The sequence below is a fragment of the Oncorhynchus keta genome, chromosome 23 (genome assembly GCF_023373465.1).
Source record: "Oncorhynchus keta strain PuntledgeMale-10-30-2019 chromosome 23, Oket_V2, whole genome shotgun sequence".
Lineage (NCBI taxonomy): Eukaryota > Metazoa > Chordata > Actinopteri > Salmoniformes > Salmonidae > Oncorhynchus > Oncorhynchus keta.
In genome coordinates, this window is record NC_068443.1 from 41949306 (window position 1) to 41965465 (window position 16160).

Consider the following 16160-nt stretch of genomic DNA (forward strand, 5'->3'; position numbering starts at 1 on the left):
TGACACCATTTGAGTCAATTGGAGGTGTACCTGTGGATGTATTTCAAGGTCTACCGTCAAACTCAGTGCCTCTGCTTGACATCATGGGAAAATCAAAAGAAATCAGCCAAGATCTCAGAAAACAAATTGTAGACCTCCACAAGGCTGGTTTATCCTTGGGAGCAATTTCCAAACGCCTGAAGGTACCACATTCATCTGTACAAACAATAGTACGCAAGTATAAACACCATGGGACCACGCAGCCGTCATACCACTCAGGAAGGAGACGTGTTCTGAACGTACTTTGGTGTGAAAAGTGAAAATCAATCCCAGACCAACATCAAAGGAACTTGTGAAGATGCTGGAGGAAACCGGTACAAAGAATCTATATCCACAGTAAAATGAGTCCTATATCGACATAACCTGAAAGGCCACTCAGCAAGAAAGAAGCCACTGCTCCACAACCGCCATAAAAAAGCCTGACTCCGGTTTGCAACTGCACATGGGGACAAAGATTGTACTTTTTGGAGAAATATCCTCTGGTCTGATGAAACAAAAAGAGAACTGTTTGGCCATAATGACCATCGTTATGTTGGAGGAAAAAGGGGGGCCTTGCAGGCCGAAGGACACCATCCCAACCGTGAAGCATGGGGGTGGCAGCATCATGTTGTGGAAGTGCTTTGCTGCAGAAGGGACTGGCACACTTCACAAAACAGTTGGCATCATGAGGCAGGAAAATGATGTGGATATATTGAAGCAACATCTCAAGACATCAGCCAGGAAGATAAAGCTTGGTTGCAAATGGATCTTCTAAATGGACAATGACCCCAAACAGACTTCCAAAGTTGTGGCAAAATGGCTTAAGGACAACAAAGTCAAGGTATTGGAGTGGCCATCACAAAGCCCTGACCTCAATCCTATAGAACATTTGTGGGCAGAACTGAAAAAGTGTGTGCGAGCAAGGAGGCCTACAAACCTGACTCAGTTACACTAGCTCTGTCAGGAGGAATGGGCCAAAATTCACCCAACTTATTGTGGGGAACTTGTGGAAGGCTACCCAAAACGTTTGACCCAAGTTAAACAATTTAAAGGCAATGTTACCAAATACTAATTGAGTGTATGTAAAATTCTGACCCACTGGGTCTGAAATAAATAATTTTCTCTACTATTATTCAGACATTTCACATTCTTAAAATAAAGTGGTGATCCTAACTGACCTAAGACAGGGAATTGTTACTAGGACTTAAATGTCAGGAATTGTGAAAAACTGAGTATAAAATGTATTTGGCTAAGGTGTATGTAAACTTCCGACTTCAACCGTATGTACCTGTGAAGTGTACCTTTGACGTTTTTGTCCCCCAGGTTACAACACTGTAGTGCACACTGCCCATAACCTTCTTTTTTGACAGTTTATGAACTCGGTGGCACTGCAGAAACATCGATACACTCCTAGTCAAAAGGTTGCACGTTGAAATCCCCAAATCATGATTCTATCCTCTACGTCAAGTGTCCTTGAGCACTGGCGATTCAGCGCCACATTTTCATTTGTGCCGAGGGTCAAAATGACAGCCAAGTTATCTAGCAAACTCAGCAGGCTATGGCGTGAAATAGGCTTGTTGAAGTGGCGTCTTTATTTGATTACTTATCGTTAATAACGTCTTAATCAATGCACAAGCACCTTTTTTGCCTATCCTATTGATAAAATAATTGCAATTGTCATACACAAGTTTTACCGTGCGTGAAGTTTCAAATGCATTCTGCCATCACAAAATGTAAAATGTGATAGGTACTTTAACATTCATGTTTTTTTCAATACAAAACAACATTTGATTAATAAACTATTTAAAATCAGTCCTCTTCCTCAAATGAAGGGGATGATGACGGGACCTTTGCGAGGGGGAGGGAATCTGACAATTGGAGTTAGCCCTGAGTTTGTCTGCCCGGGAAGAGGTTAGCTCTGAACGATTCTTTGCCATAGAAATTTACCTGGCTAAAAGGTGAGCCACTTTTGTGGTACCTGTAATCCGGAGTTAAACGCAGAGTTGACCAAAGTTACCCTCGCTAACTCCTCGACCCACACACGGTAGTATAGGGCTCAGCTCCGTCACCGCAGATAGTGTGAAGGTAAGAAGTCCATTTGAAAGTGATATCTTGTTTAATTCTCTTGATAAAATCGTACCTCAAGAAGCCACAAAGTTGATCCGTTTCTTTTTAATTGGTAATGCTTCTTTTTTGACCTAATATTATATTTCAGATATTTAGATAAGGACCAGAAAGTATACATTGTTAACATGCCAAATAACAATTAAGTCCTACTTTAAACTGGGCTGTAAAAAAAGCTTTTAAATGTCGGGGATTTATAGTAAAATAAATAAAGGGCAACGGCCACACAAAAAACATTATAATAGTGTATCATTACGCCGAATGCGCAACGTCCTTTGTTCAACTGTCTTTAACAGTTACTATAGCCACAAAAAAAGATATGGGAAAGATATAAACTCAGCAAGAAAAGAAACGCCCTCTCACTGTCAGTGAACATAAGATTCAACAACTAAGACGTAAACTGAACAAGTTCCACAGACATGTGACGAACAGAAATGGAATAATGTGTCCCTGAACAGTTCTTGCTGAGTTCTTGCTGAGATGTTACCTCACTCTTCCACCAGGCCACCTGCAAGTTCCTGGACATTTCTGGGGGGAAATGGTCCTAGCTCTCACCCTTCGATCCAACAGGTCCCAGACGTGCTCAATGGGATTGAGATCCGGGCTTGTCGCTGGCCATGGCAGAACACTGACATTCCTGTCTTACAGGAAATCACGCACAGAACGAGCAGTATGGCCGGTGGCATTGTCATGCTGGAGAGTCATGTCAGGATGAGCCTGCAGGAAGGGTACCACATGAGGGAGGAGGACGTCTTCCCTGTAACGCACAGCGTTGAGATTGCCTGCAATGAAAACAAGCTCAGTCCGATGATGCTGTGACACATCGCCCCTGACCATGACGGACCCTCCACCTCCAAATCGATCCCGCTCCAGAGTACAGGCCTCGGTGTTATGCTCATTCCTTCAACGATAAACGTGAATCCGACCATCACCCTTGGTGAGACAAAACCGCCAGTGATGTCTGCCTTACAACAGTCCTACAAGCCCCCAGTCCAGCCTCTCTCAGCCTATTTGTGGACAGTCTGAGCACTGATGAAGGGATTGTACGTTCCTGGTGTAACTCTGGTAGTTGTTGTTTCCATCCTGTACCTGTCCCGCAGGTGTGATGTTTGGATGTACCGATCCTGTGCAGGTGTTGATACACGTGGTCTGCCACTGCGAGGACGATCAGCTGTCCGTCCTGTCTCCCTGCAGCGCTGTCTTACATTTACATTTACATTTAAGTCATTTAGCAGACGCTCTTATCCAGAGCGACTTACAATTAATTGTCTTACATTTACATTTACATTTAAGTCATTTAGCAGACGCTCTTATCCAGAGCGACTTACAATTAATTGTCTTAGGCGTCTCACTGTACGGACATTGCAATTTATTGCACTGGCCACATCGGCAGTCCTCATGCCTCCTTGCAGCATGCCTAAGGCACATTCACGCAGATTAGCAGGGACCATGGGCATCTTTCTTTTGGTGTTTTTCAGAGTCAGTAGAAAGGCCTCTTTAGTGTCCTAAGTTTTTATAACTGTGACCTTAATTGCCTACCATCTGTAAGCTGTTAGTGTCTGAACAACCGTTCCAAAGGTGCATGTTCATGAATTGTTTATGGGTCATTGAACAAGCATGGGAAACAGTGTTTAAACCCTTTACAATGAAGATCTGTGAAGTTATTTGGATTTGCAAAGAATATTGTAGTGTGTAGATTGATGAGGGAGAAAAACTATTTATTCCACTTTAGAATAAGGCTATAACGTAACAGAATTTGGAAAAAGTCAAGGGGTCTGAATACTTTCCAATTGCACTGTATTTTATAATTGCCAGTGGAAAACCACCAGGGGTGTTTCCAATGCGTTGATGAGGGTGGAATGTGACTGGCGCAATCTAGCATGGCTCTCCCGTAATTCAAGTCACTTAAAGCAGCCTGACATATGGTAAAACAGCCTAAAGACCAGAGACCAACGCAACTTGGACTTTTATCACTTGTATTTGTAGGAATATATGCCAGCGATATGTGTTGGCCATAAGTGAAGGTTCTTCTAGAGTGGAGGGTGACAGTAGGGTGACAAATCAACTTCAAAGCAGGTATGCGATTGTGTCTCTGAGGTGTATTTTTTAAATGTTTTTATTTTACCTTTATTTTACTCGGCAAGTCAGTTAAGAACAAATTCTTATTTTCAATGATGGCCTAGGAACAGTGGGTTAACTGCCTGTTCAGGGGCAGAACGACAGATTTTGTACCTCTTCAGCTCGGGGATTTGAATTTGCAACCTTCCTTGTTACTAGTCCAACGCTCTAACCACTCGGCTACCCTGCCGCACACAAACAAGACGAGGAGCAACCGATACATTCTTGGTCATAAGTTGCTCACGGTATTCAACTATGGCCAGGATTCAAATCAGTTCAGCAATAACCTGCGACAAGCGGCAAATGCATAACATATCATTGCGGCGTTATACCTATTACGGACATTGCCGTTGGATGCACCGAGTTGCATTAGTAGAAATCTCATGCAGCCGTGTTGCAAGTGTGAACATTGGAATGTGTGATGTCACCTACACTTCGATCAGGCTGATGTACAGTGTCTTCAGAAAGTATTCATCCACATTTTGTTGTGTTTCAGCTTCAACTCAAAATGGATGATGAAATACACATGTATATTTTTTCTTACTCATCCACACACAACACCCCATAATGACAAAGTGAAAACGTGTTTTTGAAATGTTTGCAAATGTGTTGAAAAATAAATACATCAATATCTAATGTACATAAGTATTCACACCCCGGAGTCAATACATGTTAGAATCACCTTTGGCAGTGATTACAGCTGTGAGTCTTTCTGGGTACATTTCTAAGAGATTGCAAACTTGGACTGTACAATATTTGGCCATTATTATTTTCAGATTTCTTCAAGCTCTGTCAAATTGGTTGCTGATCATATCCAGACAACCCTTTTCAAGTCTTGCTATAGATTTTCAAGCAGATTTGCACTGAAACAGAAAACACAACATAAAAACATTAGGATACTGAAAACAATTGCTAAACAAATATATTTTTTCATTTTGGCACCTTAAAATGTCGACTCAGAGGCTAATGGGAGGGTTTGACTTTGGAAAAACGGGGTCAGCTTTTACAAAGTTGCATTGATGTTTTCAGCAAGGAAACACTGTTTCTGCCTTGTGTACAATGAGTGTACAAAACATTAAGAACACCTGCTCTTTCCATGACAGACTGACCAGGTGAATCCAGGTGAAAGCTATGATCCCTTATTGATGTCACTTGTTAAATCCACTTCAATCAGTGTTGACAAAGTGGAGGAGTCAGATTAAAGAAGGATGTTTAAGCCTTGAGACAATTTAGACATGGATTGTCTATGTGTGCCATTCAGAGATATTACAAAACCTTTGAACGGGCTACGGCAGTAGGTGCCAGGCGCACCGGTTTGTGTGACGAGCTGCAACGTTGCTGGGTTTTTCCACACGCAACAGTTTTCCGTGGTCCACCACCCAAAGGTGGACCGCCAACTTGACACAACTGTGGGAAGCATTGGAGTCAACATGGGCCAGGATCCCTGTGGAAGGCTTTCGACACATTGTAAAGTCCATGCCCCAACAAATTAAGGCTGTTATGAGGGCAACTCAATATAACTGGCCGTATATCAAACGCCTGAGGTGCCGCCTAGCTTTTATAAAACGGTCACTAACATATTAAACATTTCTATTCTGTATTGATGCATTGAATTCGCAGCTTACTAAATTCTTCCCCTTAGTTGCAAGTCATCATGTGCCCCAAGTAGACACAATGTTAATTGAAAGTTACTTAAAGGGGAAGTTCAGTATTTAACGTTATGTTAGATCGTTATTCACACTGAAAGTATTCAATGGTCAGCTGTAATCCATGGTTTGGTTCTTTAAAAAGCCACTACAAATTTCAGCCAATTTCAACTAAATGCTGGCTAAGATTCAATGGGAGTCATGCAGCCTATGTTAAAAACATCATGGATAAATCAACTGAAAATCAACTCAATTATTTGATTTAATGTTACTTAAAAATGTCAGGATTTGGCCAGGGTTGTTCCGGTTTTTGGTCACTTGATGCCCCCATTGTGCCTTTTGACCTTTTGTTTTCCCTTGATCCCCATTATTATTTGCACCTGTGCCTCGTTTCCCCTGATTGTATTTAAACCCTTTGTTTTCTTCAGTTCTTTGCTCTGTGTTTGTATGTTAGCACCCAGCCCTAGTACTCTGTGAACTCTTGTTGATCCCGGTGGACTCTCTTGTGGAATTCTGTTTTTTGTTCTTGTTTGTTTTTGAGTATCTTTTGAGGCTTTTTGTGCTATACCTTCCACCTTGTGGATTTACCTTTTTTGTCTTGGAGGATTACCTTTGTTCTTGTGGAATTCCTTTTGAGGTTGTGGAGTTACATGTTTTCCTGAAGAACTTCACTTTTTACTTCATTAAATACACCGTCTCAAGTATGGCTGTGTCTGCCTCATCTTCTGGGTTCTGGCGACTATTCGTGGCTCAGTTGGTTAAGTGACTGTTTCTCACTCCGGAGACCCGAGTTCGTAACCGGGTCCTGACAAAAAAGGTGATTTGTCTCCTTTTTTAAACATGTGCCGCATGCCCCTTTCACTTGCATTGATTGTTATCTAGCGGTAGCTAAAGTTAGCTGACGTTTGCCACCAGTAGGCCTTTAGAGTTGGTTTTGCATGTTTACAGACAAAAATACATGCACCTTCTTGCTAGCTTTTCCAAAAAAGAGGCTTTAAAGTGATCCCAATCAACAGGTTGTTACCAGAGTTTAGAATAGCCTTTGCTTAACCTAATAATAATAATAATAATAATAAAGGTCTGTAATAAATAAAAAATAAAAATGAGAAAAGTGATTAACTGAATTCCCGATGTGCCCGATCTGCCCAGAATCACTTTCCCCTGTAATTATTCTTTCACGTTTCCAAATGAGTTATTAATAGTTTGCAAATTTTTTCAAGTGGTACCAGGGGGAATTCCCGACGAGTCTTGTGAGGCATGTGAGGGTCACCTTTACAGAGGGGTCATAATATTAACGTGTAGCCCAAACTGTTCGGACGCTACAGACAATTTTGAAGATCCTTCCCATAAGCAGTGCACAAGATGGCTGTCACAGGATGTCCAATCTTACGTCAATCCCCAGATCAGCAGTTGGTTTCCACTCAATGATACCAGATTAACTTGGCCTACTCACAGTTGCCTCACATGACACTCACCAAGATATCAAGTTATCCCATCCATTGACCTTGACTTAAATGCAGATGCAGTTGCTGCATCTGTTTTCTTTACTTATGGATTAATTATATATACCCATTGAGTCAAAAAATAGGCACAAAATGACATCTAAGTGCCCAAAAAACACAGAACAAATAAACAAAAGTATAGCACATGAACATACATCATTAACAATAAACAATTACACACTCGGGTATGTGACTCGGGTGGTTGTTATCTTTGATTATCTTTTTGACCTTCCTGTGACACCGGGAGGTGTAGGTGTCCCGGAGGGCAGGTAGTTTGCCCCCGGTGATGCATTGTGCAGACCTCACTACCCTCTGGAGAGCCTTACGGTTGTGAGCGGTGCAGTTGCCGTACCAGGCGGTGATACAGCCCGACAGGATGCTCTCGATTGTGCATCTGTAAAAGTTTGTGAGTGTTTTTGGTTTCAAGACAAATTTCTTCAGCTTCCTGAAATCTTGTGTTATTACATACAGCCGGGAGGAACTATTGGATATAAGAGCAACGTCAACTTACCAACATTATGACCAGGAATACAACTTTCCTAAAGCGGATCCTCTGTTTGGTCCACCACCCAGGACAATGGATCGGATCCCAGCAGGCGACCCAAAACAATGGTGCCGCAGAAGGGGCAGACGGAGCGGTCTTCTGGACAGGCTCCGTAGACGGACACATCACCCACCGCTCCAGAGTATACTACTCGCCAATGTCCAGTCTCTTGACAACAAGGTAGACAGAAAACCGAGCAAGGGTTGCTTTCCAGAGAGACATCAGAGATTGTAACATTCTCTGTTTCACGGAAACATTGCTCACTCGGAATACGTTATCAGAGTCAGTACAGCCACCTGGTTTCTTCATGCATTGAGCTGACAGAAACAAACATCTCTCTGGTAAGAAGAAGGGCAGGGGTGTATGCCTTATGATTAACGAGTCATGGTGTGATCATAACAACATACAGGAACTCAAGTCCTTTTGTTCACCTGACCTAGAATTCCTTACAATCAAATGCCGACCGCATTATCTACCAAGAGAATTCTCTTCGATTATAATCACAGTCGTGTATATCCCCCCCAAGCAGACACCTCAACGGCCCTGAAAGAACTTAATTGAACTCTATGTAAACTGGAAACTACATATCCTGAGGCTGCATTTATTGTAGCTGGGGATAATAACAAGGCTAATCTGAAAACAAGGCTCCCTCATCTTTATCAGCATATCGAATGCGGCCAAAAGTGCTTCTACAAATTATTGACTGTGAATACTCATGTAAATGATATATTTCTGTATTTCATTTTTCATTCTTTAATGACCTCAGAGTCAGGACACCCGTTTAACGTCCCATCCAAAAGACAGCACCCTACACAGGGCAGTGTCCCCAATCACTGCCCTGGGGCATTGGGATATTTTTTTAGACCAGAGGAAAGAGTGCCTCCTACTGGCTCTCCAACACCACTTCCAGCAGCATCTGGTCTCCCATCCAGGGACTGACCAGGACCAACCCTGCTTAGCTTCAGAAGCAGGGTGGTATGCTGCTGGGTAAAATTATAAAATGTATTAAATCGTTTTAAACTCCTTATTAATCTACACACAATACCCATAATGATAAAGCAAAAACATATTTTTAGAAATGTTTGAAAATGTATTAAACTGAAATATCACATTTACATAAGTATTCAGACCCTTTACTCAGTGCTTTGTTAAAGGACCTTTGGCAGCGATTATAGCCTCTAGTCTTCTTGGGTACAAACTAGATACACCTGTATTTATGGAGTTTCTCCCATTCTTCTCTGCAGATCCTCTCAAGCTCTGTTAGATTTGATGCGGAGTGCTGCTGCACAGCTATTTTCAGGTCTCTTCAGAGATGTTCGATCGGGTTCAAGTCCGGGCTCTGGCTGGGCCACTCAAGGACATTCAGAGACTTGTCCCAAAGCCACTCCTGCATTGTCTTGGCTCTGTGCTTGGGGTCGTTGTCCTGTTGGAAAGTGAACCTTGGCCCCAGTCTGAGGTCCTGAGAGCTCTGGAGCAGGTTTTCATCAAGGATCTCTATTCATCTTTGCCTCGATCCTGACTAACCTCCCAGTCCCTGCCGCTGAAATACATCCCCACAGCATGATGCTGCCACTCATCATGCTTCACCATAGGGATGGTGCCAGATTTCCTCCCGACGTGGCGCTTGGCATTCAGACCAAAGCGTTCAATCTTGGTTTCATCAGACTAGAGAATCTTGCTTCTTTAGGTGCCTTTTGGCAAACTCCAAGCGGGCTGTCATGTGCATTTTACTGAGGAGTGGCTTCCGTCTGGCCACACTACCATAAAGGCCTTTTTGGTAGTGCCGCAGAGAGGTTGTCCTTCTGGATGGTTCTCCCATCTCCACAGAGGAACTCTTGAGCTCTGTCAGAGTGACCATCGGGTTCTTGGTCACCTCCCTGACCAAGGCCCTTCTCCGCCGATTACTCAGTTTGCCCAAGTGGCCAGCTCTAGGAAGAGTCTTGGTGGTTCCAAACGTCTTCCATTTTAGAATGATGGAGGCCACTGTGTTCTTGGGGACCTTTAATGCTGTATAAATTCCTCAGATTTGTGCCTCGACACAATCCTGTCTTGGAGCTTTATAGACAATTCCTTCAACCTCATGGCTTGGTTTTTGCCTTGACATGAACTGTCAACGGTGGGACCTTATATAGACAGGTGTGTGCCTTTCCAAATCATGTTCAATCAATTTAAATTTACCACAGGTAGACTCCAGACTCCAATCAAGTTGTAGAAACATCTCAAAGATGCTTAATGAAAACAGGTTGCACCTGAGGTCAATTTCAAGTCTCATAGCAAAGGGTCTGAATACTTATGTAAATAAGATATTTGATTTATTTTTAATACATTTGTAAAAATGTTTTTTTTTCTTTTCGCTTTGTCATTATGGGGTATTTTGTGTCGATTGCTGAGGGAAACAAAATAAAGTTATCCATTTTAGAATAAGGCTGTAACGTAACAAAATGTGGAAAAAGTCAAGGGGTCTGAATACTTTCCGAAGGCACTGTAAATATAATGTGTGGTGGGGGGCGCAATCTTACAATGTTACAGTCTATTCCAAAAGCCTGAGCCTCTTATGGAGACAGTAGAACTGTCATCAATGCATGCTTCAGTATTCCCCCTTCTCTCTAGGACCATTCATGTGCCCAAGCCCCATAGGTGTATCGAAAGGATCCCACTCTGGTCAGAGACAAGAACTCACCCATATATGGGAAAATTCTGGGCTCCTGACAGGGACAATATGATCTTTGTGCCTCTAACTTTCTCACTCATTATTCACAATTCATTCTGGATAATCCATAATCATGGTAGCCTTCACATTAATATTGAAGTGTTCACAAACATATTCTATTCTCATAAACAATAAAAGGTGACTCCAAAATGACACAATACATGATTTAAGAATCATTTTTAAAATCGGGCCCAAAATAATTTGAAACACAACCAAAGCAAACTGCCCATGCATCCAACTTGTTGTCACAAGCGCGATGTAATCATGCTAGGAATATGGGACCAAATACAACACTTCTGACTACTTTAAGGGGCTTTGTCGTCGTTTCAACTGCTAATTACAGATTAACATGGCGTTTCATAGCAATTCATTTGAACAGTATTCGAAGTTGTCCATATTTGATATGACCCAGTAATGTCATTGTAGAATGAACGCCTTCGCCAAGGTAAAACAACCGCAGCAACACAACACCCCAACGGCCACATACTTCACAAACTGGAGCGAACTGAAACATCCCGTCATTATGCTGACGACATATCTGTGGGTTGCCAATATGTCTAGTTCAAATGCAACGCAGCTTTGTCCCCAGGATTTCTCTCTTCTCACTCAAAAGGCCACAACACAAGTACCTATAATCAGAGCTAATGAGACCAGGTGTTAGACCATATGTCTAGACCATATGTTAGACCATCAACCATGTATTAAAACCAACAGTCAATTAAATGTTTCCCACGGTATTAAGTAATTTCATGCTGTAGTTTAGACTTCGTGCTTTAAAGGGGAACTGAATGCAAGAAACAACATATCTGGTTCAAAACGGACTACGTGGCATCGATATGAGTTTGTTCCAGTGTCAAAATTGACTAAGTGTAAGTAGGACATTTGTCATAAAGTCAGTATATTCCAAAACAGAGCTTTGTGAGATTTGTGGACTAAAGTCGTCACGATTTACATGGGGTTGGGTTTTTGATTTCGATCATTCCCACGAACATGGTATTGCATGGAGAAACAGCCGTGCTGATTGCGCTCTATAATTTTGACTTTGTGGTAACTAGTGACAACCTTTTTAATGCTGTTTTTTGTTTACACTTAATTTACAGTAGCACCAAGAACTGACTAAGTGCTTTATGATATACAACATGTAGGCAAAATATAATTTTCTTAAAAAGTGAGGAAATACGTTTTAATAAAGGTCTCTAAACCCATTAATACAGTTAAACAAGTTACAAACCAGATGGTTACAGTCAGATCACAAATGTACATACAAAATCAAACCAAATCACAAAGTTCAGGGTTTCTAAAGCATTACGGTTGATTGTGACATGGGCTAAGCACAATTTACAATCAAATTTGCGAGTAAGAGCCTTTAGTAAATGAGGCCCTGATCATCCTGAATCTGTATTTTGCCCCACAAATAACCCCTTGTTTCCCCCATTCATCATAAAGCTACCTCTGTCGTCTGATTTCACCCCCAGCTAAATCAGTTGGGCCTTGGTTTACAAGCATACGTCTACCGTGTGACAGCTGTTGGACAGAGCATGCTAGAGTCATGGACGGAATACATGGCCTTGTGCCGTTTATCGAGCTCCGTGAGCAAGTATCAGTTTACATAAACAAACCATGTTTGAGCACACAAATACAGGTTAGTGTTCATGTCAACGTAGGTTTCCATCTGAGAGTCTTTCCCCAGTAACCTGAGACAATTCAGTGTGAAAGCTTGTGTGAATCAATTTGTTTGGATAAGGAGGCCTGGTAGTTTTACAATGTTACATTTTGTCAATTGTTCTCACTGATATGTTTCTTCAAAGATGAAAACATTTTGGAAGTCTAGGAACTTATCAATAGGGCCATTGCACAACGTGCACCCCCTTCATGTGGCCTATAATCTCCTGACAAAGTTGTCAAATACGTTGCTGTAACATACAGCTCATCATGTACACTATGTTTCCAGGTTGGTGAAGGTATATCATTCTGACATGATGGGCTCAAGATGAAATCCAAACACTTTGGGAAACATATAGAAAATATTGGATATTTTCATTACTCAGTTGGAATAAGGTGTGTTTGATCCCTCTTGAAACCAGCCAATGCTAATGCACCCCGAAACATGTTGTGGCTCAACAACCTGGCCTCAGAGCCATACGGAGCATACTTTACGTATTTCTGTGCAAAGCTGTCATCAATGCATCAGGGTGGCTACTTTGAAGAATCTAACATATATTTTGTTATGTTTAACACTTTTTTTGGTTACTACATGATTCCATATGTGTCATTTCATAGTTTTGATGTCTTCACTATTATTCTACAATGTAGAAAATAGTCAAACGAAAAGAAACCTTTCAATGAGTAGGTGTCCAAAGTTTTGACTGGTAACTGTTTATTATACTAAATGGATTGTCACAGATTTATGTACAGAAAAATACAAATTGCCCTGAGCCCACGTTGGGGTAAAGGTGATGGACAATGTGAACAAGAACACTATATTTCCCTTGTGGTCTTGTCAATCAGTAGAATCACCATCTTCTGTGGCTCAGTTGGTAGAGCATGGCGCTTGTAACGCCAGGGTTGTGGGTTCGATTCCCGGGACCACCCATACGTAGAATGTATGCACACATGACTGTAAGTCGCTTTGGATAAAAGCGTCAGCTAAATGGCATATATTATTATTATTATTATTATTATTCTCAAAGTGAGCCAAACAAGCAAACAGAGGTTAGCAATTAAAGTGGAAGAGAATTGAGACAGAAACAAACACGGGCCGGTGAGAGTGTAAAATATGACTGAAATCATTGATTCCCCATGTGTTTTTCTGTTGCTCATAAAGAAAAATGAGATTTCAGTCCTGGGGGTGTGGTTCGATGTGGGTATGTTATCATACCCTGGCAGTTACTGTTGTTGGTTACTCTTGAGACATCGTAGCAAAAGCATAGCCACTAGCCTACCACTAGCCTACCACTTCCTCAAAATAGTCAGAATGATTCTATTCTATTTCTCAAATGTGCTCGAAAACTGGTAGTGCATTGCAGACTATTGAGCAAGCTGTGAAACTATCCTAAATAACACACAAGCTACTCGCTGTTTATCAGTGCCCAAAATCCAACACTATAACAGCTTATTGTGAAATAGACACAAATGTATTATTTTTTTATTTTTTTTATTTCACCTTTATTTAACCAGGTAGGCTAGTTGAGAACAAATTCTCATTTGCAACTGCGACCTGGCCAAGATAAAGCATAGCAGTGTGAACAGACAACACAGAGTTACACATGGAGTAAACAATTAACAAGTAAATAACACAGTAGAAAAAAAGGGGAGTCTATATACAATGTGTGCAAAAGGCATGAGGAGGTAGGCTAAGCTAGGAGGCTAATGTTAGCTAGGCTACGGGTTAGAGTTTAAGGTTGAGTTAACGTTAGCTAGCATGTTAGCTAACCATAACTCTAGCCTTAGACTTAGATGGTGTCATGATGTTGCCCTGTTGGTGAGGTTTATGACCCCCATAAATACCTTTCCCCCTTTTCTCTCTCTACTCTACAGAATGGACTATTGGAAAGCCCTTTGCTACCACAGAGAAAGTATGGCAACATCAAAAGGTTGGGAATGGAACAATATTTCGGGAATCCAACCAGTTGAAAGTATCCGTTTGGTACTTAAAGAATATGATGTCAGATCAGTTGTCATCTGAGAAATTATTACTGATGATAGGATGACATAAACTGTATCTTGGAAAGTCTACACATCAGATTCCCATGGAATTGTTGTGCAATTTAAATGTTTAAATATGAAACTATTTGTCAAAAGATTAAATGTAATTTTAGTATTTAAAATTAGAGAATTGTTTTCATAAGTAAAATATGCTCAGTGGCCACGCCCACGTGAATAGGCATTGGTTGGAAATGATGACCCAACCCCTTTCCTATAAGAGACCCGTAACCCAAATCACAGCGAACTAAGCCAATCTCAGCGTGAGCTCTAATTGCACGACTACAACCTAACAAAATTAATATTGTGTTCCCGATGACGTGGGGACTGATATCCATACGTTTAGAAGGGAGAATTTCAATGTGGAGGTGACAATCGCCACGCTGGAAGGATGAATTTCGACTAAACCAGCCAGAATCGAGCATGAGCTTATAGTATGGTAACTTGGTATGAATTTTGAACTCTTATTCACTAAAGAAGTGATACATCCTAGACGTCGAGTTATCAGCAGCAGCTGTAAACGTGCGTGGCCTAGGAAAGGTTGGACAATCTCTTCAGACAACAGGGTACTACAAAATATCCGTTCGACCACAAGACGACAGGGTACTACAACGTATCGGCCCAGAAATATTCTTCAAAGGACAAGGGAGATCTCTGCTGGGCAACCCAGCCTTCCATCTACGACCAATCTATTGAAGAGCAGCTCAGAGTAAATATTTCTTGCATTTTCCTTTTCCAAATGGGCGTTTTTTTAGAATGCATAAGATTCTGTATTTACGATGGCTTTGCTGCATAAGTTCCGATAGAGACTCAAACCTTTTCTTCCTCAGTCTTCCCGCGCTTTCATTTAAACCCAACCACCTTTCTTTGTGTAAACAGCCGTCATATCGGTTTTGTCCGCTAGGGATGTTTTATTTAATGACATAATTAGTAAATAATGTATGATCCATCCTGTGTATATATAATTGTGTGTGATTATTTAGTAAATAAATCATTAAACCAAATTTTGTATTGCTGATTCAACTTGTTAGCCAGGGTTCGTGAAGAATTTTACGACGTTCATGTCACGCCTTGGTCTTAGTATTTTGTGTTTTCTTTAATTATTTGTTCCGGCCAGGGTGTGACATGGGTTTATTGCGTTGTCGTATAGTTTTTTTTGTAGGCATTGGGATTGTGGCTGATTAGGGGTGTGTCTAGCATAGGCTTGGCTGCCTGAGGCGGTTCTCAATCAGAGTCAGGTGATTCTCGTTGTCTCTGATTGGGAACCATATTTAGGTAGCCTGGGTTTCACTGTGTATTTTGTGGGTGATTGTTCCTGTCTCTGTGTTAGTTATTCACCAGACAGGCTGTATAGGTTCACACGTTCCGTTTGTTGTTTTTGTATATTTCTAAGTTATTTCATGTATCGCTATTCTACATTAAAGAACATGAGTAACCACCACGCTGCATTTTGGTCCGACTCTCCTTCAACAGACGAACGCCGTTACAGTTCAGATGAGACTGAATAAGGTGATTAATAATTGACTGTTATTGATATAAAATATTACCAGGTCTTTAAGAGTTTATTCGGAAGACAACAGCTCTATAAACATTTGTCCGTGGTGCCCCGACTTCCTAGTTAATTACATTTACATGATTAGTTTAATCAGGTCATATCAATTACAGAGAATTGATTTTATAAAATAGCATGTCATATAATTTAATCCATAGTAAAGACATGCTAGCTATTTAAAACCCTCCAAGGACACTAGCCTGTAATTAAAAAAAAACCTTGGAATGACCCATATACATTTGAC

At 41.2% G+C, this 16160-nt stretch overlaps 1 long non-coding RNA gene across 1 annotated transcript in view; it reads left to right on the forward strand.

Moving 5' to 3' along the window:
• LOC118402361 (uncharacterized) overlaps positions 1-15797 on the forward strand; it is a 40135-nt gene extending 24338 nt beyond the window's left edge. Inside the window, exon 3 of the long non-coding RNA XR_004829473.2 lies at positions 14200-15797. This is a non-coding gene — a long non-coding RNA (uncharacterized LOC118402361). The remainder of the gene's footprint in view (positions 1-14199) is intronic.
• The last annotated feature ends 363 nt before the right edge of the window (positions 15798-16160 follow it).